The sequence below is a fragment of the Arachis hypogaea genome, chromosome 6, assembly GCF_003086295.3.
Source record: "Arachis hypogaea cultivar Tifrunner chromosome 6, arahy.Tifrunner.gnm2.J5K5, whole genome shotgun sequence".
Classification (NCBI taxonomy): domain Eukaryota; kingdom Viridiplantae; phylum Streptophyta; class Magnoliopsida; order Fabales; family Fabaceae; genus Arachis; species Arachis hypogaea.
In genome coordinates, this window is record NC_092041.1 from 25,753,544 (window position 1) to 25,777,766 (window position 24,223).

The window sequence follows — 24,223 nt, forward strand, 5'->3', positions numbered from 1 at the left end:
GGTGCGTGAAATTAGAACTCGCACAACTGAACCGGTAAGTATACCGGGTCGTCCAAGTAATACCTCAGGTGAGTGAGGGTCGAACCCACGAGAATTGTTGGATTGAGCAAGCAATGGTTATCTTGCAAATCTTAGTCAGGCGAATAGAAAAGAGAGTTGTTGTTGTAAACGCATAAAACAGAATAATAAGAAAAACAATATTCAATTGGTGGAGAAACAATGATAGAGAATCTGTTAAGGCCTTGGAGATGCTTGTTCTTCCGGATTAATACTTCTTGCTAACTACTTCAACAATGAGTGATTCATTCAATGGCAACGCTGTAAGTGATTAAGCCAGGGCCAATGGTCATTAATCTCCTCTATCCAAGCCAAATACCAGGCCGTTGATCAATCAGTCTGGATGAGGGTGACACTCACGCATTTTAATCTCTAATGATCCTACTCAAAACGCCACAGACAAGGTCGGATCTTCCGGATCAGAGAATGAACCTCTATGATTCTAGCCTTAACACCATAGAAACCTCACTTACCCATGGCTAATGAGATTTTAGGTCACATATCTCAATTAGCCCAAACAACTTATTGAATTCTGTGATGCATTCTCAAGCCGTAGCTCAATACTATCCCGCCAAGGACTCTTAAGAAGTTGTTGAATAAGGGGTTATACACCAGTTCCACCCCTGATTCCTAAGAATGAAGAACGAAAATGCATCATAGAATGAAATCAAACATGTATTAAAGTAGAAGAGTAATGATATCAATCCATAGGAATGAGCAGAGCTCCTATCCTTAACCTAGGAGGTTTAGTTGCTCATAATTTACAGAAAAAACGGAAAAAGTAATGTGTATGTACTTCTCCCCTCCTGGGAGGCATGATCCTCAGGAGGAAGGAAATCCCTTGTTTATAATAAAAACTCTAAGACTAAACCTAAAAGATATTGTTTTTAATTATAAATTACAAAAGGAAAATAGAATAAGCTAAGAAGTGCTAAAATCCACTTTAGGGCCCACTTGGTGAGTGTTTAGGCTGATGCCTGGCATCCAACTTAGATTCTGGGCCTTTAACTCTGGTCCCTGCTCCCAGGCTAGCGTTGAACGCCAGTTTGGGCATTCAACTTGGAGGATTGATCCTTCTTGGGCAGTCCAATACAAAGAAAAGTATAGACCATTATATATTGCTGAAAAGCCCTAGAAGTTGGCTTTCCAACACCCTTAAGAGGGCATCAATTGGACCTTTATAGCTCATAATTTCTCATTGGAATGCACGAAAGTCAGGAACTGACAATATCTACTATCCTTTTGTTGCCTCTAAATCAGACTTTGCCAAAACTTCCAAATTCACCAAAAAACACCTAAAATCATAGAAAAATCACAAAAACTCAAAGTAGCCTCCAAAAAGTGATTTTTGCGCTAAAACCTACTAAAACATAATAAAACTTAACAAAATATACTAAAAACACTAAGAAAATAATGCCAAAAAGTGTATAAAATATCTGCTCATCAGAATACCAAACTTAAACTATTGCTTGTCCTCAAGCAACCAAAAACAAGTAGGACTAAAAAGAAGAGAAAGATACAATAAGTCTTAAAGTTTTCCATGAAGCTCAGTTCCAATTAATTGAATGGGGCTATTAGCTCTTTACTTCTAGATAGTTTTGGCATCTCACTTTCCTTTAAAGCTCAGAAATGTTAACATCTCTTGGAACTAGAATCTGAATGATATTATTGATTCTCATCTTTTTGCTTTTCTTGATTCTTGAACACAGCTTCTTGTTGGTGCTTTGCACCTTTGAGCCTAGCCGTGACTCCAAGCATTTTGTTTTTCCATATTACAACCGGATACATAAATGCTATAGGAACTTAACTGGGGAAAGCATTTGGATTCGAATTTAGCTTCGCTTAAATTCCCAGACAGTGGTGCCCAGAGTTCTTAAGCGTACTCTTTAGATTTGGATCACGACATTAGTTGCTCAGTCTCAAGCTTTTTACGTAACACCTCCAGACCACAAGCATATAGTTAGGGATAGCAACTCATTTGAGCATTTTTGTCCAATTTTTTAGTCTCCTAACTATTGATGCTCAAAGCCTTGGATCCTTGCTTATTTGAATTCTGTTTCTTTTGAGCTTTCTTTTATTTTTATTTTTATTTTTCTTTTCTTGTTTGCTGCGTTTTCTTGCTTCAAGAATCAATATTTTATATTTTTTAGATAGCCAATAATACTTTTCTAAATTCACTGTTCTTCAAGAGTCAACATGCTTAACTTCAATATCAATTATACACTATTAATTCATACATTCTGAAGATAAATGCAAGGCCACCACATCAAAGAATTTGGAATGACTCATGATATAACTCAAGATCTTATGTATTTTACCACTTCTTTTTCAAAAATTTTCTTTTTAAGCTTTAGTGAGTACTGCATGAGATATCTTATACCCAATTTTTTTTATATTTTCAAAATTGAACTACTAGACTAGACAGCAAAGGAAATCCTAATAGTGATCATGCAAGAATTAGAATAGAAAACAGGAAATAGAATATAATATTAAAAAATAGAAAGGAAGGGGGAATGAAACTCAACCACCTTAGTGCGGATGGTTGCTCAGGCTGTGCTCTTCTGTGATAATGATTCACCTCCCTTTGGTGCTATTGATAATACTATAAACCTAGAGCTCGCTCTGCAACACCAAAATTACAAAGTTTTCTTGTCCTCAAGCAAAGAAAATTTGGTCCCTTCTTAGTGTTGAACGCCATGGCTGCTTCCCTTATGGGCGTTGAACGCCCAAACTTTCTCCTTCCTTCTGGCATTGAACACCAGAAAGGGACACCCTCCAGGGTGTTCTATTTTTCTCCTTATGTGTTCCTATTTATGTTCTAATGGCTACACATGATCACAAACATTAGAAAAACTAAGAAAACTATGAAAAACAATAGAAAATAAACTAAAATGAAATCAAACTAAAATAACAGAAAGAAAAATAGAAAAGAAGAAAATACTATATGATACTTATGGTTGGGTTGCCTCCTAACAAGCACTTCTTTAATGTCATTAGCTTGACACTTGATTGTTGAATTTCTTCCTCTTCTTCCAGTTGGTTAAAAGTAATGACTCCATGGGAGAAGAGTGGAAGATTAATGCCCTCGGATGTGAATTCCTCCTAACAAGCTTTCTGGTATTGTTATCAGAGTGATTCTTTTTGCTTGTTAGGGTAGGGGTTGGATTGTTTCTCCATCCCCTATGCAACTTCCTCTTAGGACCTTCTTCCCTTGTGGGTAGTGACTGCCCAACACCAAACTAAGGTTTGATGTCTGAGAAAATTGTTTGAGTTTCTGGCAAGGGAGGAGGCTTCATCATTGCACTCAGCATGCAGGTACCTCCTTTGTTAGGGGGTCTTGGAGGTTTAAAGACCCTGAAAACCATGTAATTCTTATGTAATGTCCGCATCAATTCGCCTCTCTCAGCATTAATGAGGTTTCTTCCATTAGAGAGAGACCTTTGCTCCAAATCCTCAGCAAAAAGAATATTGATTTGTAAATTCTTAGAGCCTTCCAAGGATTTTGAGTAGTGCTTGTCCTTGGCCACTTTTTGGGGCGTCTAAGGGTGTGGAAATTTATGCTTTCTTCCCATAAGAGGAACGTGTAACAGTGTGCTTCCAGCCTCTTCTTGAGCTTCTTATTCATTTAGTTCATCAATAGGGTGTACTACCTTAGTCTCAACCTCTTTGGTCCTGATGAGGGCCTTACTCTCTTCTATTGGATGCACCTCTGTGTATCTGAGGAGTGTTAGGAGGTCTTTGAAGTTTCTGATTGTATGGCAACTTACCTCTGTACTCTAGGGCCTTAGGTGATGCAGGATGAACGTGCAGAGTAATTGGAAAGGGCATTTTAGGATGTCTAAGGGGGATGTCCTCTGTACTGGCGCTTATGCCTTCCCCCCTCTCTAGGAGTTGGACGCTAGTGCCATTCCTCTTTAGGCAATCAACGCCCCTGCTACTTGATAAGAAAACCTTTTGCCTGTTTAGAATCGATCAAAAGCAAGAATCAATTCATTGGTAGTATCGTCTAAACCAACAATGAACTCTCTTAATCAAATGTCAATTTCAAAACACAATATAAACTGAGAGTAATTAAACATCGGGTCATCTTCTCTAGGATGCAATTGAAATGTTATACGCTTTCGGTTGTGACGAAAAAGGGTTTTGCAATTAAAGAACTAAAGATTGAAAGAACTTAATATATAAAAGAACTAAGCAATGATCAAAATTGGAAATTAATGCAAGCAAAGGTAAACAAGATCAAGACTAGTGAAAATGCTCTAAATGCAATAAGGAGCCTTGACTTGGGAATTAAGAATCCAAGGAATCCTATCATCGCTATAACCACAACTATGATAATTGTCATGAGTTAGTCTCGCCTAGTTAACCCCAACCATCGAGGAGTAAGTCAAGCAAGCATAATTGACCTTAATCCATAAGTCCTAGCCAACTTACCAAACTAGTTAATATAAAGCTAGCGTCAATGGAAACAAAAGCCAACTAACTCCCCAAGAATTACCACTAAATGTCAGACATTATGACTCTAGTATCGTAGGAACTCAAACTACAAGCCAAGGTATGAAAATCCACTCAAGATCTAAAGTTGGCATTTTCACAAACACCTTGTGTGCATAAAACCAAAACATGGAAGTTTGCAAAGTAAAATAGAAAGCTATAACCAACTATGCACAAAATTAACGATAAACATCCAAACAAACATGAAGAAGGCATGAAACATTAAATTCATCAATCAAAACTTTAAGAAACTGAAAATTGCAATTATAAACAAAGTAACTTGAACCAAAGAAAATGAAAATAAAGACAATGCAATTAAAGTGAAATTAAAGAGTATTTACAATTAAAGATGATCAAAATCCAAAATTAAGCTTGCTATAAAATGTTACATGAGAATGGAAAATGAAACTCTAAGAGAGCAATGCTACACTACTCCTACTTCTACTCCTAATTACTCTTCTAAGTGAGCTCCCTTTGAAATGTGTTGAATCTCCCTTCATATAGCACTTCAATTCAGCCTTCAAGCCTTCCAAAATGGGCCAAAAGGCCTCAGAAAATGCGTTGCACGTGTTGGGTCCTGTGCGGACGCACAGATGTGTGCATCCGCACACTTGGTTGAAAGTTGACCTGTTCATAGATGATGACTGTCTTGCCCCAACCTGAAAACATATAGGGGACAATTCTGAACATCAGCTTGTACCTTTCTCAAGCATCATAGAGGGACTCGTTATCTTTCTATCTAAAGGTTTGAACGTCTGTTATTAACTTAGTCAGTCTTTGTGAAGGAGAGAACCTGTTCACGAATTTGTTAACAAGCTTCTCCCAAGTGTTCAGACCTCCCCTAGGTTCAGCAAGCCACCAATCCAGTGCTTGACCCTTGATGAGCGGATAATTTGTACGCTTTTTGGCACTGTTTTTAGTATGTTTTTAGTATGATCTAGTTGGTTTTTAGTATATTTTTGTTAGTTTTTAGTTAAAATTCACTTTTCTGGACTTTACTATGAGTTTGTGTGTTTTTCTGTGATTTCAGGTATTTTCTGGCTGAAATTGAGGGACCTGAGCAAAAATCTGATTCAGAGACTGAAAAGGACTGCAGATGCTGTTGGATTCTGACCTCCCTGCACTCGAAGTGGATTTTCTGGAGCTACAGAAGCCCAATTGGTGCGCTCTCAACAGCGTTGGAAAGTAGACATCCTGGGCTTTCCAGCAATATATGATAGTTCATACTTTGCCCAAGATTTGATGGCCCAAACCGGCGTTCAAAGTCACCCTCAGAATTTCCAGCGTTAAACGCCGGAACTGGCATAAAAATTGGAGTTAAACGCCCAAATTGGCACCAAAGCTGGCGTTTAACTCCAGAAAGAGTCTCTACACGAAAATGCTTCAATGCTCAGCCCAAGCACACACCAAGTGGGCCCGGAAGTGGATTTTTATGTCATTTACTCATTTCTGTATACCTTAGGTTACTAGTTCACTATTAATAGGATCTTTTGACATTGTATCTGTACCTCATGACACTTTACACGTTTCTCATTGTATCTTTTACAGCATGAGTCTCTAAACCCCATGGTTGGGGGTGAGGAGCTCTGCTGTGTCTTGATGGATTAATGCAATTACTACTATTTTTCATTCAATCATGCTTGCTTCCATTCTAAGATATCACTTGTTCTTAACCCGGATGAATGTGATGATCCGTGACACTCATCATATTCTCATCTATGAACGTGTGCCTGACAACCACCTCCGTTCTATCTTAGATTGAGTAGATATCTCTTGGATTCCTTAACCAGAATCTTCGTGGTATAGGCTAGAACTGATGGCGGCATTCAAGAGAATCCGGAAGGTCTAAACCTTGTCTGTGGTATTCTGAGTAGGATTCAATGATTGAATGACTGTGACGAGCTTCAAACTCCTGAGGGCGGGGCGTTAGTGACAGACGCAAAAGAATCACTGGATTCTATTCCGGCCTGATTGAGAACCGACAGATGGATAGTCGTGCCGTGACAGGGTGCGTTGAATATTTCCACTGAGAGGATGGGAGGTAGCCACTGACAACGGTGAAACCCTTGCATACAGCTTGCCATGGAAGGAGCCTTGCGTGTTTGAAGAAGAAGACAGTAGGAAAGCAGAGATTCAGAAGATGGAGCATCTCCAAAACCTCAACCTGTTCTCCATTACTGCAAAACAAGTACTTATTTCATGTTCTTTTACTTTTCACAATCAACCCTGATAATTATTGATATCCTGACTAAGATTTACAAGATAACCATAGCTTGCTTCAAGCCGACAATCTCCGTGGGATCGACCCTTACTCACGTAAGGTATTACTTGGACGACCCAGTGCACTTGCTGGTTAGTTGTGCGGGATTGCAAAAGTGTGATTGTAATTTCGTGCACCAAGTTTTTGGCGCCGTTGCCGGGGATTGTTCGAGTTTGGACAACTGACGGTTTATCTTGTTGCTTAGATTAGGACTGTTTTATTTTTGTTGGTTTAGAGTCTTTTATTTGAGTTTAGTTTTATATTTTAAGTTTGGTGTCTTCTTTGTGTTTTCCTTTAAGTTTTCGAAAGTTTGTGTTTGATTTTCTAAAAATTTTAAGTTTGGTGTCTTTTGTGCTTTTATTCACTTAAAAATTTTTCAAAAATTTGTTCTTGGTGTTCATCTTGATCCTCAAAGTGTTCTTGGTGTTCATCTTGACATTTAAAGTTTTCTTGTTTGTTCTCTTAGTTTTGATCTAAAATTTCTAAGTTTAGTGTCGTTCTGTTGTTTTTCTCTTTCCTCATTAAAATTTAAAAATAAAAAATATTCTTTCCTTGTTTTACTCATAATTTTCGAAATTTTGCATTAAATTAGTCAAAGATTTTCAAAATCATATCTTTTCAATCATTTTTATTTGCAATCATATCTTCTCAATCATATCTTTTTTAAAATAATTCTCAATCATATCTTTTTAATTAATTAATTAATTTAGTTTTCAATTTGCTTTGATTTTATTTTTTGAAATTTTATTTTATTTTCCATTTATTTTCTTTTATTATTTTCGGTCACTTTTAATTAAAATAAAAAAAAACTTTACTTGTGAATCCATATCATATTCCCTTTCTCCATCATGGACCTAAGTGGAATTGAACAGTCCAGAAAGACTTTGGGGTCATATGCTAACCCCATTACAGCTGCATATGGGAGTAGCATCTGTATACCTCCCATTAAAGCAAGCAGCTTTGAGCTAAATCCTCAACTCATTATCATAGTGCAGCAAAATTGCCAGTATTCCGGTCTTCCAGAGGAAGAACCTACTGAGTTTCTGGCACAATTCTTACAACTTGCTGACACAGTACGTGATAAAGAGGTGGATCAGGATGTCTACAGATTATTACTGTTTCCATTTGCTGTAAAAGATCAAGCTAAGAGGTGGTTAAATAACCAACCTACAGCAAGCATAAAGACATGGAAACAGTTATCAGACAAATTCCTGAGTCAATTTTACCCTCCAAAAAGGATGACACAGCTAAGGCTGGACATCCAAGGCTTTAAACAAGAGGATAATGAATCCCTTTATAATGCTTGGGAGAGGTATAGAGGTATGCTAAGAAAATGCCCCTCTGAAATGTTTTCAGAGTGGGTACAGTTAGACATCTTCTACTATGGGATTACAGAAAAAGCTCAGATGTCTCTAGACCACTCAGCTGGTGGATCTATACATATGAGGAAGACGATTGAGGAGGCTCAAGAGCTTATAGATACTGTTGCTAGAAATCAACATTTGTACTCTAGCAATGAGTTCTCTACAAAAGAAGAAGTTATGGCAGCAGCCACTGATCCTAATCCTCAAGAACAGATGGTTGAGCTTAATCAGCAATTACACCTGATGACAAAACAGTTAGCAGAATTTAAAGAGATGCTCCAAGAGACTAAAATTGCTAACAAGAACATGGAATCACAGTTGAATCAGGCAAAACAGCAGCTATCTAAACAGATAACAGAAGAATGCCAAGCAGTTCAACTGAGGAGTGGGAAAACACTGAATAACATTGCTCAAAGAAGCAAAAAGTCAGTAAAGGAACAAATGACAAAGGATAGCCAAACCACTATCCAAAATCCCTCTGAGGACAGTAAGAGCCCAGAGAGGAATGCTATTGGCGTTCAAACGCCAGAAAAGGAGGGAAAGCTGGCGTTAAACGCCCATTCCCTGCCCAGTTCTGGCGTTCAAACGCCAGAAAAAGGGGAAAAGTTGGCGTTAAACGCCCATTTTCCACCCAATCCTGGCGTTCAGACGCCAAGGGAGGATCAGACACCTGAGAGTGCTGACAGTAATCCCTCTAAAAAGGCTTCTTCAACCACTTCTGTAAGGAACAAACCTGCAGCATCTAAGGTTGAAGAATATAAAGCCAAGATGCCTTATCCTCAGAAACTCCGCCAAGCGGAGCAGGATAAGCAATTTGCCCGCTTTGCAGACTATCTAAGGACTCTTGAAATAAAGATTCCATTTGCAGAGTCACTTGAGCAAATACCTTCTTATGCTAAGTTCATGAAAGAAATCTTAAGTCATAAGAAGGATTGGAGAGAAACTGAAAAAGTATTTCTCACTGAAGAATGCAGTGCAGTCATTTTGAAAAGCTTACCAGAAAAGCTTCAAGATCCAGGAAGCTTTATGATACCATGCACATTAGAAGGTGCTTGCACCAAGACAGCCCTATGTGATCTTGGAGCAAGCATCAATCTAATACCTGCATCCACTATCAGAAAGCTTGGGATGACTGAAGAAGTCAAACCAACCCGGATATGCCTCCAACTTGCTGATGGCTCCATTAAATATCCATCAGGCATAATAGAGGACATGATTGTCAAGGTTGGGCCATTTGCCTTTCCAACTGACTTTGTAGTGCTGGAAATGGAGGAGCACAAGAGTGCAACTCTCATTCTAGGAAGACCTTTCCTAGCAACTGGACGAACTCTCATTGATGTACAAAAAGGGGAAGTAACCCTGAGAGTCAATGAGGATGAGTTCAAGTTGAATGTTGTCAAAGCTATGCAGCATCCAGACACATCAAATGACTGCATGAGCGCTGATATCATTGACTCTTTGGTGGAGGAGGTCAATATGACTGAAAGTCTTGAATCAGAGCTAGAGGACATCTTTAAAGATGTTCAGCCTGATCTGGAGGAACTAAAGGAAATAAAAGAAATTCTGAAAATTCCTCAAGAAGAAGATAAGCCTCCTAAACCCGAGCTCAAGCCACTACCACCATCCCTGAAATATGCATTTCTGGGAGAAGGTGAAACTTTTCCAGTGATCATAAGCTCTGCTTTAAATCCACAGGAAGAGGAAGCACTAATTCAAGTGCTAAGGACACACAAGACAGCTCTTGGGTGGTCCATAAGTGATCTTAAGGGCATTAGCCCAGCAAGATGCATGCACAAGATCCTATTGGAGGATGATGCTAAGCCAGTGGTTCAATCACAAAGGCGGCTAAATCCAGCCATGAAGGAGGTGGTGCAAAAAGAGGTCACTAAGTTACTAGAGGCTGGGATTATTTATCCTATTTCAGATAGCCCCTGGGTGAGCCCTGTCCACGTTGTCCCCAAGAAGGGAGGCATAACAGTGGTTCATAATGAAAAGAATGAACTAGTTCCTACAAGAACAGTTACAGGGTGGCGCATGTGTATTGACTACAGAAGGCTCAATACAGTCACCAGAAAGGATCATTTTCCTTTACCATTCATAGACCAGATGCTAGAGAGACTAGCAGGTCATGAATACTACTGCTTTTTAGACGGTTACTCAGGTTATAACCAAATTGCAGTAGATCCTCAAGACCAAGAGAAAACAGCGTTTACATGTCCCTCTGGAGTATTTGCCTACAGAAGGATGCCTTTTGGTCTGTGCAATGCACCTGCAACCTTTCAGAGGTGCATGCTCTCTATCTTCTCAGATATGGTAGAGAAATTTCTCGAAGTCTTCATGGATGACTTTTCAGTATTTGGAGACTCATTTAGCTCATGCCTTAACCATCTAGCACTTGTTCTGAAAAGATGCCAAGAGACCAACCTAGTTTTAAACTGGGAAAAATGTCACTTTATGGTGACTGAAGGGATTGTCCTTGGGCATAAAATTTCAAACAAGGGAATAGAGGTGGATCAAGCTAAAGTTGAAGTAATTGAAAAATTACCACCACCTAAAAATGTTAAGGCAATCAGAAGCTTTCTGGGGCATGCATGATTCTACAGAAGGTTTATAAGGGATTTTTCAAAAATTGCCAAACCTCTGAGTAATCTGCTAGCTGCTGACACTCCATTTATTTTTGATAATGAGTGTCTGCAGGCGTTTGAGACTCTGAAAGCTAAGCGGGTCACAGCACCAGTCATCTCTGCACCAGACTGGACATTACCATTTGAACTAATGTGTGATGCCAGTGACCATGCCATTGGTGCAGTATTGGGACAAAGGCATGGTAAGCTTCTGCATGTCATTTATTATGGCAGCCGTATTCTAAATGATGCACAGAAGAACTACACAACCATAGAAAAGGAGTTACTTGCAGTGGTTTATGCCATTGACAAGTTCAAATCTTATTTAGTAGGATCAAAAGTGATTGTGTACACTGACCATGCTGCTCTTAAATATCTACTCACAAAGCAGGATTCAAAACCCAGGCTCATAAGATGGGTGTTGCTTCTGCAAGAGTTTGATATAGAAATAAGAGACAGAAAAAGGACAGAGAATCAAGTAGCTGATCACCTGTCAAGGATAGAGCCAGTAGCAGGAGCATCCCTCCATCCTACTGAGATCTCTGAAACCTTTCCGGATGAGCAATTGTTTGCTATTCAGGAAGCTCCGTGGCTTGCAGACAGTGCAAACTATAAGACTCAAGGTTCTCCTTCTGTAACCATGGAGAGGAAGCAGGAAGAGCTTCTCTCAAAACAGAGTCAAACAGAGCCCCCACAGTCAAACTATAAGTTTGGTGTTGGGAGGCCACCACCAACTTCTAAGTTTGGTGTTGAACCCCCACATTCAAACTCTAAGTTTGGTGTTGGGAGGTTCCAACATTGCTCTGAACATCTGTGAGGCTCCATGAGAGCCCACTGTCAAGCTACTGACATTAAAGAAGCGCTTGTTGGGAGGCAACCCAATGTTATATTTATTATTTTTCCTTTGTTATTTTATGTTTTCTATAGGTTGATGATCATGGAAAGTCACAAAATCAATTGAAAAAGCAGAAACAGAATGAAAAACAGAAAGAAAAATAGCCCACCCTGGAGGAAAACTTGCTGGCATTTAAACACCAGTAAGGGCAGCAAATGGGCGTTTAACGCCCAGTCTGGCACCATTCTGGGCGTTTAACGCCAGAAAAGGGCACCAGACTGGCGTTAAACGCCAGGAATGGGCACCAAGCTGGCGTTAAACGCCAAAAATGGGCACCAGCCCGGCGTTTAACGCCAGGATTGGCAGGAGGAGCATTTTTGCTTGCCACTTGGTGCAGGGATGAATTATCCTTGACACCTCAGGATCTGTGGACCCCATAGGATCCCCACCTACCCCACCACTCTCTCTTCTTTCTTCTTTTGCTCGAGGACGAGCAAACCTTCTAAGTTTGGTGTGGTAAAAGCGTTGCTTTTTTGTTTCTCCATAACCATTTATGGCACCTAAGGCCGGAGAAACCTCTAGAAGGAGGAAGGGGAAGGCAAAAGCTTCCACCTCCGAGCCATAGGAGATGGAGAGATTCATCTCAAGGGATGCACTTTCCTCTACAAAACTATTGGGTGCAAATCAACACCTCCCTAGGAGAATTGAGTTCCAACATGGGACAACTAAGGGTGGAGCACCAAGAACATTCCGTCCTCCTCCATGAAATTAAAGAAGATCATAGAATCATGAGAGAGGAGCAACAAAGGCAAGGAAGAGACATTGAGGAGCTCAAGCACTCCATAAGATCTTCAAGAGGAAGAACAAGCCGCCATCACTAAGGTGGACCCGTTCTTTAATCTCCTTGTTCTTTATTTTCTATTTTTCGAATCTTTATGCTTATGTTTATCCATGTTTGTGTCTTATTACATGATCATTAGTATCTTAGTGTCTATGCCTTAAAGCTATGAATGTCTTATGAATCCATCACCTCTCTTAAATGAAAAATGCTTTAATCACAAAAGAACAAGAAGTACAGGATTTCGAATTTATCCTTGAAACCAGTTGAATTAGTTTGATGTGGTGACAATACTTTTTGTTTTCCGAATGAATGCTTGAACAGTGCATATGTCTTTTGAATTTGTTGTTTTGAGAATGTTAAAATTGTTGGCTCTTGAAAGAATGATGGAAAAAGAGAACTGTTATTGAGGATCTGAAAAATCATCAAAGTGATTCTTGAAGCAAGAAAAAGCAGTGAATACAAAAAAAAACGAAAAAAAGGAGAAGAAATAGAAGAAAAAGAAGGAAATAAAGTTGTGATCCAAGGCAAAAAGAGTGTGCTTAAGAACCCTGGACACCTATAATTGGGGACTCTAGCAAAGCTGGGTCATAATCTGAAAAGTTTCACCCAAGTATGTGTCTGTGGCATGTATGTATCCGGTGGTAATACTGGATGACAGAGTGCTTTGGGCCACAGCCAAGACTCATGACATAGCTATGTTCAAGAATCATTATACTTAACTAGGAGAATCAATAACACTATCTGAGTTCTGAGTTCCTATAGATGCCAATCATTCTGAACTTCAAAGGATAGAGTGAGGTGCCAAAACTGTTCGGAAGCAAAAAGCTACTAGTCCCGCTCATCTAATTGGAGCTGAGTTTCCTTGATATTTTGGAGTCTATAGTATATTCTCTTCTTTTTATCCTAATTGATTTTCAGTTGCTTGGGGACAAGCAACAATTTAAGTTTGGTGTTGTGATGAGCGGATAATTTGTACGCTTTTTGGCACTGTTTTTAGTATGTTTTTAGTATGATCTAGTTGGTTTTTAGTATATTTTTGTTAGTTTTTAGTTAAAATTCACTTTTCTGGACTTTACTATGAGTTTGTGTGTTTTTCTGTGATTTCAGGTATTTTCTGGCTGAAATTGAGGGACCTGAGCAAAAATCTGATTCAGAGACTGAAAAGGACTGCAGATGCTGTTGGATTCAGACCTCCCTGCACTCGAAGGGGATTTTCTGGAGCTACAGAGACCCAATTGGCGCGCTCTCAACGGCGTTGGAAAGTAGACATCCTGGGCTTTCCAGCAATATATGATAGTCCATACTTTGCCCAAGATTTGATGGCCCAAACCGGCGTTCAAAGTCACCCTCAGAATTTCCAGCGTTAAACGCCAGAACTGGCATAAAAATTGGAGTTAAACGCCCAAACTGGCACCAAAGCTGGCGTTTAACTCCAGAAAGAGTCTCTACACGAAAATGCTTCAATGCTCAGCCCAAGCACACACCAAGTGGGCCCGGAAGTGGATTTTTATGTCATTTACTCATTTCTGTATACCCTAGGTTACTAGTTCACTATTAATAGGATCTTTTGACATTGTATCTGTACCCCATGACACTTTACACGTTTCTCATTGTATCTTTTACAGCATGAGTCTCTAAACTCCATGGTTGGGGGTGAGGAGCTCTACTGTGTCTTGATGGATTAATGCAATTACTACTGTTTTTCATTCAATCATGCTTGCTTCCATTCTAAGATATCACTTGTTCTTAACCCGGATGAATGTGATGATCCGTGACACTCATCATATTCTCATCTATGAACGTGTGCCTGACAACCACCTCCGTTCTATCTTAGATTGAGTAGATATCTCTTGGATTCCTTAACCAGAATCTTCGTGGTATAGGCTAGAACTGATGGCGGCATTCAAGAGAATCCGGAAGGTCTAAACCTTATCTGTGGTATTCTGAGTAGGATTCAATGATTGAATGACTGTGACGAGCTTCAAACTCCTGAGGGCGGGGCGTTAGTGACAGACGCAAAAGAATCACTGGATTCTATTCCGGCCTGATTGAGAACCGACAGATGGATAGCCGTGCCGTGACAGGGTGCGTTGAACATTTCCACTGAGAGGATGGGAGGTAGCCACTGACAACGGTGAAACCCTTGCATACAGCTTGCCATGGAAGGAGCCTTGCGTGTTTGAAGAAGAAGACAGTAGGAAAGCAGAGATTCAGAAGATGGAGCATCTCCAAAACCTCAACCTGTTCTCCATTACTGCAAAACAAGTACTTATTTCATGTTCTTTTACTTTTCACAATCAACCCTGATAATTATTGATATCCTGACTAAGATTTACAAGATAACCATAGCTTGCTTCAAGCCGACAATCTCCGTGGGATCGACCCTTACTCACGTAAGGTATTACTTGGACGACCCAGTGCACTTGCTGGTTAGTTGTGCGGGGTTGCAAAAGTGTGATTGCAATTTCGTGCACCAAGTTTTTGGCGCCGTTGCCGGGATTGTTCGAGTTTGGACAACTGACGGTTTATCTTGTTGCTTAGATTAGGACTGTTTTATTTTTGTTGGTTTAGAGCCTTTTATTTTAGTTTAGTTTTATATTTTAAGTTTGGTGTCTTCTTTGTGTTTTCCTTTAAGTTTTCGAAAGTTTGTGTTTGATTTTCTAAAAATTTTAAGTTTGGTGTCTTTTGTGCTTTTATTCACTTAAAAATTTTTCAAAAATTTGTTCTTGGTGTTCATCTTGATCCTCAAAGTGTTCTTGGTGTTCATCTTGACATTTAAAGTTTTCTTGTTTGTTCTCTTAGTTTTGATCTAAAATTTCTAAGTTTAGTGTCGTTCTGTTGTTTTTCTCTTTCCTCATTAAAATTTAAAAATAAAAAATATTCTTTCCTTGTTTTACTCATAATTTTCGAAATTTTGCATTAAATTAGTCAAAGATTTTCAAAATCATATCTTTTCAATCATTTTTATTTGCAATCATATCTTCTCAATCATATCTTTTTAATTAATTAATTAATTTAGTTTTCAATTTGCTTTGATTTTATTTTTCAAAATTTTATTTTATTTTCCATTTATTTTCTTTTATTATTTTCGGTCACTTTTAATTAAAATAAAAAAAACTTTACTTGTGAATCCATATCATATTCCCTTTCTCCATCATGGACCTAAGTGGAATTGAACAGTCCAGAAAGACTCTGGGGTCATATGCTAACCCCATTACAGCTGCATATGGGAGTAGCATCTGTATACCTCCCATTAAAGCAAGCAGCTTTGAGTTAAATCCTCAACTCATTATCATAGTGCAGCAAAATTGCCAGTATTCCGGTCTTCCAGAGGAAGAACCTATTGAGTTTCTGGCACAATTCTTACAACTTGCTGACACAGTACGTGATAAAGAGGTGGATCAGGATGTCTACAGATTATTACTGTTTCCATTTGCTGTAAAAGATCAAGCTAAGAGGTGTTTAAATAACCAACCTACAGCAAGCATAAAGACATGGAAACAGTTATCAGACAAATTCCTGAGTCAATTTTACCCTCCAAAAAGGATGACACAGCTAAGGCTGGACATCCAAGGCTTTAAACAAGAGGATAATGAATCCCTTTATAATGCCTGGGAGAGGTATAGAGGTATGCTAAGAAAATGCCCCTCTGAAATGTTTTCAGAGTGGGTACAATTAGACATCTTCTACTATGGGCTTACAGAAAAAGCTCAGATGTCTCTAGACCACTCAGCTGGTGGATCTATACATATGAAGAAGACGATTGAGGAGGCTCAAGAGCTTATAGATACTGTTGCTAGAAATTAACATTTGTACTCTAGCAATGAGTTCTCTACAAAAGAAGAAGTTATGGCAGTAGCCACTGATCCTAATCCTCAAGAACAGATGGTTGAGCTTAATCAGCAATTACACCTGATGACAAAACAGTTAGCAGAATTTAAAGAGATGCTCCAAGAGACTAAAATTGCTAACAAGAACATGGAATCACAGTTGAATCAGGCAAAACAGCAGCTATCTAAATAGATAACAGAAGAATGCCAAGCAGTTCAACTGAGGAGTGGGAAAACACTGAATAACATTGCTCAAAGTAGCAAAAAGTCAGTAAAGGAACAATTGACAAAGGATAGCCAAACCACTATCCAAAATCCCTCTGAGGACAGTAAGAGCCTAGAGAGGAATGCTATTGGCGTTCAAACGCCAGAAAAGGAGGGAAAGCTGGCGTTAAACGCCCATTCCCTGCCCAGTTCTGGCGTTCAAACGCCAGAAAAGGGGGAAAAGTTGGCGTTAAATGCCCATTTTCCACCCAATCCTGGCGTTCAGACGCCAAGGGAGGATCAGACACCTGAGAGTGCTGACAGTAATCCCTCTAAAAAGGCTTCTTCAACCACTTCTGTAAGGAACAAACCTGCAGCATCTAAGGTTGAAGAATATAAAGCCAAGATGCCTTATCCTCAGAAACTCCGCCAAGCGGAGCAGGATAAGCAATTTGCCCGCTTTGCAGACTATCTAAGGACTCTTGAAATAAAGATTCCATTTGCAGAGGCACTTGAGCAAATACCTTCTTATGCTAAGTTCATGAAAGAAATCTTAAGTCATAAGAAGGATTGGAGAGAAACTGAAAAAGTATTTCTCACTGAAGAATGCAGTGCAGTCATTTTGAAAAGCTTACCAGAAAAGCTTCAAGATCCAGGAAGCTTTATGATACCATGCACATTAGAAGGTGCTTGCACCAAGACAGCCCTATGTGATCTTGGAGCAAGAATCAATCTAATACCTGCATCCACTATCAGAAAGCTTGGGATGACTGAAGAAGTCAAACCAACCCGGATATGCCTCCAACTTGCTGATGGCTCCATTAAATATCCATCAGGCATAATAGAGGACATGATTGTCAAGGTTGGGCCATTTGCCTTTCCAACTGACTTTGTAGTGCTAGAAATGGAGGAGCACAAGAGTGCAACTCTCATTCTAGGAAGACCTTTCCTAGCAACTGGACGAACTCTCATTGATGTACAAAAAGGGGAAGTAACCCTGAGAGTCAATGAGGATGAGTTCAAGTTGAATGTTGTCAAAGCTATGCAGCATCCAGACACATCAAATGACTGCATGAGCGCTGATATCATTGACTCTTTGGTGGAGGAGGTCAATATGACTGAAAGTCTTGAATCAGAGCTAGAGGACATCTTTAAAGATGTTCAGCCTGATCTGGAGGAACTAAAGGAAATAAAAGAAATTCTGAAAATTCCTCAAGAAGAAGATAAGCCTCCTAAACCCGAGCTCAAGCCACTACCACCATCCCTGAAATATGCATTTCTGGGAGAAGTGAAACTTTTCCAGTGATCATAAGCTCTGCTTTAAATCCACAGGAAGAGGAAGCACTAATTCAAGTGCTAAGGACACACAAGACAGCTCTTGGGTGGTCCATAAGTGATCTTAAGGGCATTAGCCCAGCAAGATGCATGCACAAGATCCTATTGGAGGATGATGCTAAGCCAGTGATTCAATCACAAAGGCGGCTAAATCCAGCCATGAAGGAGGTGGTGCAAAAAGAGGTCACTAAGTTACTAGAGGCTGGGATTATTTATCCTATTTCAGATAGCCCCTGGGTGAGCCCTGTCCACATTGTCCCCAAGAAGGGAGGCATAACAGTGGTTCATAATGAAAAGAATGAACTAGTTCCTACAAGAACAGTTACAGGGTGGCGCATGTGTATTGACTACAGAAGGCTCAATACAGTCACCAGAAAGGATCATTTTCCTTTACCATTCATAGACCAGATGCTAGAGAGACTAGCAGGTCATGAATACTACTGCTTTTTGGACGGTTACTCAGGTTATAACCAAATTGCAGTAGATCCTCAAGACCAAGAGAAAACAGCGTTTACATGTCCCTCTGGAGTATTTGCCTACAGAAGGATGCCTTTTGGTCTGTGCAATGCACCTGCAACCTTTCAGAGGTGCATGCTCTCTATCTTCTCAGATATGGTAGAGAAATTTCTCGAAGTCTTCATGGATGACTTTTTAGTATTTGGAGACTCATTCAGCTCATGCCTTAACCATCTAGCACTTGTTCTGAAAAGATGCCAAGAGACCAACCTAGTTTTAAACTGGGAAAAATGTCACTTTATGGTGACTGAAGGGATTGTCCTTGGGCATAAAATTTCAAACAAGGGAATAGAGGTGGATCAAGCTAAAGTTGAAGTAATTGAAAAATTACCACCACCTAAAAATGTTAAGGCAATCAGAAGCTTTCTGGGGCATGCATGATTCTACAGAAGGTTTATAAGGGATTTTTCAAAAATTGCCAAACCTCTGAGTAATCTGCTAGCTGCTGACACTCCATTTATTTTTGATAATGAGTGTCTGCAGGCGTTTGAGACTCTGAAAGCTAAGCGGGTCACAGCACCAGTCATCTCTGCACCAGACTGGACATTACCATTTGAACTAATGTGTGATGCCAGTGACCATGCCATTGGTGCAGTATTGGGACAAAGGCATGGTAAGCTTCTGCACGTCATTTATTATGGCAGCCGTATTCTAAATGATGCACAGAAGAACTACACAACCACAGAAAAGGAGTTACTTGCAGTGGTTTATGCCATTGACAAGTTCAGATCTTATTTAGTAGGATCAAAAGTGATTGTGTACACTGACCATGCTGCTCTTAAATATCTACTCACAAAGCAGGATTCAAAACCCAGGCTCATAAGATGGGTGTTGCTTCTGCAAGAGTTTGATATAGAAATAAGAGACAGAAAAGGGACAGAGAATCAAGTAGCTGATCACCTGTCAAGGATAGAGCCAGTAGCAGGAGCATCCCTCCATCCTACTGAGATCTCTGAAACCTTTCCGGATGAGCAATTGTTTGCTATTCAGGAAGCTCCGTGGCTTGCAGACAGTGCAAACTATAAGACTCAAGGTTCTCCTTCTGTAACCATGGAGAGGAAGCAGGAAGAGCTTCTCTCAAAACAGAGTCAAACAGAGCCCCCACAGTCAAACTATAAGTTTGGTGTTGGGAGGCCACCACCAACTTCTAAGTTTGGTGTTGAACCCCCACATTCAAACTCTAAGTTTGGTGTTGGGAGGTTCCAACATTGCTCTGAACATCTGTGAGGCTCCATGAGAGCCCACTGTCAAGCTACTGACATTAAAGAAGCGCTTGTTGGGAGGCAACCCAATGTTATATTTATTATTTTTCCTTTGTTATTTTATGTTTTCTATAGGTTGATGATCATGGAAAGTCACAAAATCAATTGAAAAAGCAGAAACAGAATGAAAAACAGAAAGAAAAATAGCACACCCTGGAGGAAAACTTGCTGGCGTTTAAACGCCAGTAAGGGCAGCAAATGGGCGTTTAACGCCCAGTCTGGCACCATTCTGGGCGTTTAACACCAGAAAAGGGCACCAGACTGACGTTAAACGCCAGGAATGGGCACCAAGCTGGCGTTAAACGCCAGAAATGGGCACCAGCCCGGCGTTTAACGCCAGGATTGGTAGGAGGAGCATTTTTGCTTGCCACTTGGTGCAGGGATGAATTATCCTTGACACCTCAGGATCTGTGGACCCCACAGGATCCCCACCTACCCCACCACTCTCTCTTCTTTCTTCTTTTGCTTGAGGACGAGCAAACCTTCTAAGTTTGGTGTGGTAAAAGCGTTGCTTTTTTGTTTCTCCATAACCATTTATGGCACCTAAAGCCGGAGAAACCTCTAGAAGGAGGAAGGGGAAGGCAAAAGCTTCCACCTCCGAGCCATGGGAGATGGAGAGATTCATCTCAAGGGATGCACTTTCCTCCACAAAACTATTGGGAGCAAATCAACACCTCCCTAGGAGAATTGAGTTCCAACATGGGACAACTAAGGGTGGAGCACCAAGAACATTCCGTCCTCCTCCATGAAATTAAAGAAGATCATAGAATCATGAGAGAGGAGCAACAAAGGCAAGGAAGAGACATTGAGGAGCTCAAGCACTCCATAAGATCTTCAAGAGGAAGAACAAGCCGCCATCACTAAGGTGGACCCGTTCTTTAATCTCCTTGTTCTTTATTTTCTATTTTTCGAATCTTTATGCTTATGTTTATCCATGTTTGTGTCTTATTACATGATCATTAGTATCTTAGTGTCTATGCCTTAAAGCTATGAATGTCTTATGAATCCATCACCTCTCTTAAATGAAAAATGCTTTAATCACAAAAGAACAAGAAGTACAGGATTTCGAATTTATCCTTGAAACCAGTTGAATTAGTTTGATGTGGTGACAATACTTTTTGTTTTCCGAATGAATGCTTGAACAGTGCATATGTCTTTTGAATTTGTTGTTTTGAGAATGTTAAATTGTTGGCTCTTGAAAGAATGATGGAAAAAGAGAACTGTTATTGAGGATCTGAAAAATCATCAAAGTGATTCTTGAAGCAAGAAAAAGCAGTGAATACAAAAAAAACGAAAAAAAGGAGAAAAAATAGAAGAAAAAGAAGGAAATAAAGTTGTGATCCAAGGCAAAAAGAGTGTGCTTAAGAACCCTGGACACCTATAATTGGGGACTCTAGCAAAGCTGGGTCATAATCTGAAAAGGTTCACCCAAGTATGTATCTGTGGCATGTATGTATCCGGTGGTAATACTGGATGACAGAGTGCTTTGGGCCACAGCCAAGACTCATGACATAGCTATGTTCAAGAATCATTATACTTAACTAGGAGAATCAATAACACTATCTGAGTTCTGAGTTCCTATAGATGCCAATCATTCTGAACTTCAAAGGATAGAGTGAGGTGCCAAAACTGTTCGGAAGCAAAAAGCTACTAGTCCCGCTCATCTAATTGGAGCTGAGTTTCCTTGATATTTTGGAGTCTATAGTATATTCTCTTCTTTTTATCCTAATTGATTTTCAGTTGCTTGGGGACAAGCAACAATTTAAGTTTGGTGTTGTGATGAGCGGATAATTTGTACGCTTTTTGGCACTGTTTTTAGTATGTTTTTAGTATGATCTAGTTGGTTTTTAGTATATTTTTGTTAGTTTTTAGTTAAAATTCACTTTTCTGGACTTTACTATGAGTTTGTGTGTTTTTCTGTGATTTCAGGTATTTTCTGGCTGAAATTGAGGGACCTGAGCAAAAATCTGATTCAGAGACTGAAAAGGACTGCAGATGCTGTTGGATTCAGACCTCCCTGCACTCGAAGGGGATTTTCTGGAGCTACAGAGACCCAATTGGCGCGCTCTCAACGGCGTTGGAAAGTAGACATCCTGGGCTTTCCAGCAATATATGATAGTCCATACTTTGCCCAAGATTTGATGGCCCAAACCGGCGTTCAAAGTCACCCTCAGAATTTCCAGCGTTAAACGCCAGAACTGGCATAAAAATTGGAGTTAAACGCCCAAACTGGCACCAAAGCTGGCGTTTAACTCCAGAAAGAGTCTCTACACGAAAATGCTTCAATGCTCAGCCCAAGCACACACCAAGTGGGCCCGGAAGTGGATTTTTATGTCATTTACTCATTTCTGTATACCCTAGGTTACTAGTTCACTATTAATAGGATCTTTTGACATTGTATCTGTACCCCATGACACTTTACACGTTTCTCATTGTATCTTTTACAGCATGAGTCTCTAAACTCCATGGTTGGGGGTGAGGAGCTCTACTGTGTCTTGATGGATTAATGCAATTACTACTGTTTTTCATTCAATCATGCTTGCTTCCATTCTAAGATATCACTTGTTCTTAACCCGGATGAATGTGATGATCCGTGACACTCATCATATTCTCATCTATGAACGTGTGCCTGACAACCACCTCCGTTCTATCTTAGATTGAGTAGATATCTCTTGGATTCCTTAACCAGAATCTTCGTGGTATAGGCTAGAACTGATGGCGGCATTCAAGAGAATCCGGAAGGTCTAAACCTTATCTGTGGTATTCTGAGTAGGATTCAATGATTGAATGACTGTGACGAGCTTCAAACTCCTGAGGGCGGGGCGTTAGTGACAGACGCAAAAGAATCACTGGATTCTATTCCGGCCTGATTGAGAACCGACAGATGGATAGCCGTGCCGTGACAGGGTGCGTTGAACATTTCCACTGAGAGGATGGGAGGTAGCCACTGACAACGGTGAAACCCTTGCATACAGCTTGCCATGGAAGGAGCCTTGCGTGTTTGAAGAAGAAGACAGTAGGAAAGCAGAGATTCAGAAGATGGAGCATCTCCAAAACCTCAACCTGTTCTCCATTACTGCAAAACAAGTACTTATTTCATGTTCTTTTACTTTTCACAATCAACCCTGATAATTATTGATATCCTGACTAAGATTTACAAGATAACCATAGCTTGCTTCAAGCCGACAATCTCCGTGGGATCGACCCTTACTCACGTAAGGTATTACTTGGACGACCCAGTGCACTTGCTGGTTAGTTGTGCGGGGTTGCAAAAGTGTGATTGCAATTTCGTGCACCAAGTTTTTGGCGCCGTTGCCGGGGATTGTTCGAGTTTGGACAACTGACGGTTTATCTTGTTGCTTAGATTAGGACTGTTTTATTTTTGTTGGTTTAGAGCCTTTTATTTTAGTTTAGTTTTATATTTTAAGTTTGGTGTCTTCTTTGTGTTTTCCTTTAAGTTTTCGAAAGTTTGTGTTTGATTTTCTAAAAATTTTAAGTTTGGTGTCTTTTGTGCTTTTATTCACTTAAAAATTTTTCAAAAATTTGTTCTTGGTGTTCATCTTGATCCTCAAAGTGTTCTTGGTGTTCATCTTGACATTTAAAGTTTTCTTGTTTGTTCTCTTAGTTTTGATCTAAAATTTCTAAGTTTAGTGTCGTTCTGTTGTTTTTCTCTTTCCTCATTAAAATTTAAAAATAAAAAATATTCTTTCCTTGTTTTACTCATAATTTTCGAAATTTTGCATTAAATTAGTCAAAGATTTTCAAAATCATATCTTTTCAATCATTTTTATTTGCAATCATATCTTCTCAATCATATCTTTTTAATTAATTAATTAATTTAGTTTTCAATTTGCTTTGATTTTATTTTTCAAAATTTTATTTTATTTTCCATTTATTTTCTTTTATTATTTTCGGTCACTTTTAATTAAAATAAAAAAAACTTTACTTGTGAATCCATATCATATTCCCTTTCTCCATCATGGACCTAAGTGGAATTGAACAGTCCAGAAAGACTCTGGGGTCATATGCTAACCCCATTACAGCTGCATATGGGAGTAGCATCTGTATACCTCCCATTAAAGCAAGCAGCTTTGAGTTAAATCCTCAACTCATTATCATAGTGCAGCAAAATTGCCAGTATTCCGGTCTTCCAGAGGAAGAACCTATTGAGTTTCTGGCACAATTCTTACAACTTGCTGACACAGTACGTGATAAAGAGGTGGATCAGGATGTCTACAGATTATTACTGTTTCCATTTGCTGTAAAAGATCAAGCTAAGAGGTGTTTAAATAACCAACCTACAGCAAGCATAAAGACATGGAAACAGTTATCAGACAAATTCCTGAGTCAATTTTACCCTCCAAAAAGGATGACACAGCTAAGGCTGGACATCCAAGGCTTTAAACAAGAGGATAATGAATCCCTTTATAATGCCTGGGAGAGGTATAGAGGTATGCTAAGAAAATGCCCCTCTGAAATGTTTTCAGAGTGGGTACAATTAGACATCTTCTACTATGGGCTTACAGAAAAAGCTCAAATGTCTCTAGACCACTCAGCTGGTGGATCTATACATATGAAGAAGACGATTGAGGAGGCTCAAG